We start from the raw sequence: 4,765 nt of genomic DNA, 5'->3' as shown, positions 1-4,765 counted from the left end.
TTGGAGTTCAACTCCAAGAAAGGCCTCAACTCGTGGATAGCTTTAGTCTCAGCCCCAGCACACACCAAGTGGGCCCCAGAAGTGGATTTCTGCACCAATTATCTTAGTTTACTCATATTCTGTAAACCTAGGTTACTAGTTTACTATTTAAACAAGTTTTAGAGACTTATCTTGTACCTCATGACATTTTCAGATCTGAATTACATACTTTTTGATGGCATGAGTCTCTAAACTCCATTGTTGGGGGTGAGGAGCTCTGCGGCGTCTCGATGATTTAATACAATTCCTTTGTTTTCCATTCAAACACGCTTGTTCTTATCTAAGATGTTCATTCGCGCTTAATTATGGAGAAGGTGATGATCCGTGACACTCATCACCTTCCTCAATCCATGAACGTGTGCCTGACAACCACCTCCGTTCTACATCAGATTGAATTAGTATCTCTTAGATTCCTTAATCAGAATCTTCGTGGTATAAGCCGGATTGATGGCGGCATTCATGAGAATCCGGAAAGTCTAAACCTTGTCTGTGGTATTCCGAGTAGGATTCTGGGATTGAATGACTGTGACGAGCTTCAAACTCCTGAAGGATGGGTGTTAGTGACAGACGCAAAAGAATCAATGGATTCTATTCCAACCTGATTGAGAACCGACAGATGATTAGCCGTGCTGTGACAGAGCATAGGAACGTTTTCACTGAGAGGATGGGAGGTAGCCATTGACAACGGTGACACCCTACATAGAGCATGCCATGGAAGGAACCCTGCGTGTGGGAAGAGGACTTCAAGGAAAAGTAGAAATTCAAAGGACAACGCATCTCCAAAACTCCAACATATTTCTCATTATTGCACACCAAGTAACGATTTGATTCTCTCTTATTTTTCTAATAATTTTAAATACAAATAATTTTATTGGCCTCCTGACTAAGATTAATAAAATAAACATTGATTGCTTCAAACCAATAATCTCCGTGGGATCGACCCTTACTCACGTAAGGTATTACTTGGACGACCCAGTGCACTTGCTGGTTAGTTGTGCGAATCACAAATTCGTGCACCATGTGATGAGCGGATAATTTATACGCTTTTTGGCATTGTTTTTAGGTTGTTTTTAGTAAGTTTAAGCTACTTTTAGGGATGTTTTCATTAGTTTTTATGTTAAATTCACATTTCTGGACTTTACTATGAGTTTGTGTGTTTTTCTGTGATTTCAGGTAAATTCTGGCTGAAATTGAGGGACTTGAGCAAAACTCTGAAAAAGGCTGACAAAAGGACTGCTGATGCTGTTGGAATCTGACCTCCCTGCACTCGAAATGGATTTTCTGGCGCTACAGAACTCCAATTGGCGCGCTCTCAACGGCGTTGGAAAGTAGACATCCAGAGCTTTCCAGCAATATATAATAGTCCATACTTTATTCGGAAATTGACGACGTAACTTGGCGTTGAACGCCAAGTACATGCTGCTGTCTGGAGTTAAACGCCAGAAAAACGTCATGATCCGGAGTTGAACGCCCAAAACACGTCATAACTCAGAGTTCAACTCCAAGAGAAGCCTCAGCTCGTGAATTGATCAAAGCTCAGCCCAAACATACATCAAGTGGGCCCCGGAAGTGGATTTATGCATCAATTAACTACTCGTGTAAACCCTAGGAGCTAGTTTATTATAAATAGAACATTTAACTATTGTATTAGATGTCTTTTTGACCACGTTTCATCTTTGGTCTCAGTTTTGTATTATTCTTCATCTTAGGAGGCCATTGATCACGTTTTAGGGGGCTGGCCATTCGGCCATGCCTGAACCTCTTACTTATGTATTTTCAACAGTGGAGTTTCTGCACACCATAGATTAAGGGTGTGGAGCTCTGCTGTACCTCAAGTTTCAATACAATTATTATTACTTTCTATTCAATTCTCTTCTATTCTTATTCCAAGATATATGTTACACTTAACTTTGATGAATGTGATGATCCGTGACACTCATCATCATTCTCACCTATGAACGCGCGTGACTGACAACCACTCCCGTTCTACCTTAGGCCGGGCGCATATCTCTTAGATTCCCCAACAGAATCTTCGTGGTATAAGCTAGATAGATGGCGGCATTCATGAGGATCCGGAAGGTCTAAACCTTGTCTGTGGTATTCCGAGTAGGATTCTGGGATTGAATGACTGTGACGAGCTTCAAACTCCTGAAGGCTGGGCGTGATGACAAGCGCAAAAGAATCAAGGGATTCTATTCCAACCTGATTGAGAACCGACAGATGATTAGCCGTGCTGTGACAGAGCATAGGAACGTTTTCACTGAGAGGATGGGATGTAGCCACTGACAACGGTGATGCCTTACATACAGCTTGCCATGGAAAGGAGTAGGAAGGATTGGATGACTGCAATAGGAAAGTAGAGATTCAAGAGAAGCACAGTATCTCCATACACTTATCTGAAATTTCCACTATTAATTTACATAAGTATTTCTAACCCTTTTATTTTCTATTTATTTATTAATTTTCGAAACCCAAAACTATTTAATCTGCCTAACTGAGATTTACAAGATGACCATAGCTTGCTTCATACCAACAATCTCTGTGGGATCGACCCTTACTCACGTAAGGTATTACTTGGATGACCCAGTACACTTGCTGGTTAAGTTGAACGGAGTTGTGAACTATGGTATTGGCATCATGTTTTTGGCGCCATTACCAGGGAATGAAAAGCAATGAATTTTGCAAAATGGAATAACAATTGAATCACAATTTCGTCCACCAAGTTTTTGGCGCCGTTGTCGGGGATTGTTCGAGTATGGACAACTGACGGTTCTTCTTGTTGCTCAGATTAGGTAATTTTCTTTTCAAAATTTTTTTTTTCAAAATTTTTCTTTTCTTTTTCGTTTTTTTCAAAAAAATGTTTTTCGAAAAAAATCAATAAAAATACAAAAAAAATTAAAAATTCAAAAATAAAAAAAAATATCTTTTCCTTATTTCCCTCCAAATTTTCAAAATTTTGGGTTGACTTGGTCAAAAATTTTTAAAATTAGTTGTTTCTTACAAGTCAAATCAAAAATTTCAATTTTAAAAATCTTATCTTTTCAAAATCTTTTTCAAAAATTATATCTTTTTCAATTTTTTTTCTATTTTTTTTGAAAATTTCAAAAATCTTTTTCAAAATATTTTCAAAATCTTTTTCTTATCTTTATATCATATTTTCGAAAATTAGCTAACAATTAATGTGATTGGTTCAAAAATTTGAAGTTTGTTACTTTCTTGTTAAGTAAGGTTCAATCTTTAAGTTCTAGAATCTTATCTTGTAATTTCTTGTTAGTAAAGTCAATTTTAAAATTAAATCTTTTTATCTTTTATCTTATCTTTCTCAAAAATTTTATCTTTTTCAAAATTTGATTTCAAAATATCTTATCTAACTTCTTATCTTCTTATCTTTTTCAAATTTAATTTCAATATCTTTTTCAATCAACTAACTAACTTTTTGTTTGTTTCTTATCTTTTTCAAAACCACCTAACTACTTTTCCCTCTCTAATTTTCGAAAATATCTCATCTCTTTTTCAAAAATTCTTTTTGTTTTAAATTTTAATTTTAATTATATTTTGTCTTTGATTTTCGAAAATTACTAACCCCTTTTTCAAAAATTATTTTTGAAATTTCTCCCTCTCTTTTCTTCTTCTATTTAATTAATTAATTACTAACACTTCTCTTCACCTCTCTTCATCTAAGAATCCGAACTTCTTATATCCCTTGTATTTGGATTCTTCTACCCCTTTCTCCTTCTACTAACATAAAGGAATCTCTATACTGTGACATAGAGGATTCCTCTTTCTTTTCTTGTTTTCTTCTCTTTCATATGAGCAGGAACAGGGAAAAAGGCACTCTTGTTGAAATTGATCCAGAACCTGAAAGGACTCTGAAGAGAAAATTAAGAGAAGCTAAATTACAACAATCCAGAAATAACCTTTCAGAAATTTTCGAACAAGAGAAGGAGATGGCAGCCGAAAATAATAATAATAATGCAAGGAGAATGCTTGGTGACTTCACAAAGCCAACGTCCAAGTTTGATGGAAGAAGCATCTCCATTCCTGCCATTGGAGCCAATAACTTTGAGCTGAAACCTCAGCTAGTTGCCTTAATGCAACAAAACTGCAAGTTTTATGGGCTTCCATCTGAAGATCCTTATCAGTTTTTAACTGAGTTCTTACAGATCTGTGAGACTGTAAAGACAAATGGAGTTGATCCTGAAGTCTACAGACTCATGCTTTTCCCTTTTGCTGTAAGAGACAGAGCTAGAATATGGTTGGATTCACAACCTAAGGATAGCCTGGACTCCTGGGATAAGCTGGTCACTGCCTTCTTAGATAAATTCTTTCCTCCTCAAAAGCTGAGCAAGCTGAGAGTGGATGTTCAAACCTTCAAACAAAAGGATGGTGAATCCCTCTATGAAGCTTGGGAAAGATACAAGCAGTTGACCAAAAAATGTCCATCTGACATGTTTTCAGAATGGACCCTATTAGATATATTCTATTATGGTCTCTCTGAATTTTTGAAAATGTCATTGGACCATTCTGCAGGTGGATCTATTCACCTGAAGAAAACGCCTGAAGAGGCTCAAGAACTCATTGACATGGTTGCAAACAACCAGTTCATGTATACCTCTGAGAGGAATTCCATGAATAATGGGATACCTCAGAAGAAAGGAGTTCTTGAAATTAATGCGCTGAATGCCATATTGGCTCAGAACAAAGTGTTGACTCAACAGGTCAACAT

At 36.7% G+C, this 4,765-nt stretch overlaps 1 non-coding gene across 1 annotated transcript; it reads right to left on the bottom strand.

Annotated features, from left to right (window-relative positions):
- Nucleotides 1-4,385: 4,385 nt before the first annotated feature.
- On the bottom strand, nt 4,386-4,489 carry LOC112799223 (small nucleolar RNA R71). Its single transcript, XR_003200799.1, has one exon. It is a non-coding gene; the product is annotated as a small nucleolar RNA R71 (small nucleolar RNA).
- Between the last annotated feature and the right edge of the window lie 276 nt (nt 4,490-4,765).

This window comes from Arachis hypogaea, chromosome 4, assembly GCF_003086295.3.
Source record: "Arachis hypogaea cultivar Tifrunner chromosome 4, arahy.Tifrunner.gnm2.J5K5, whole genome shotgun sequence".
Taxonomy (NCBI): domain Eukaryota; kingdom Viridiplantae; phylum Streptophyta; class Magnoliopsida; order Fabales; family Fabaceae; genus Arachis; species Arachis hypogaea.
Note: the sequence above shows the minus strand (reverse complement) of the source record. Positions and strands in the feature narration are given on the sequence as shown.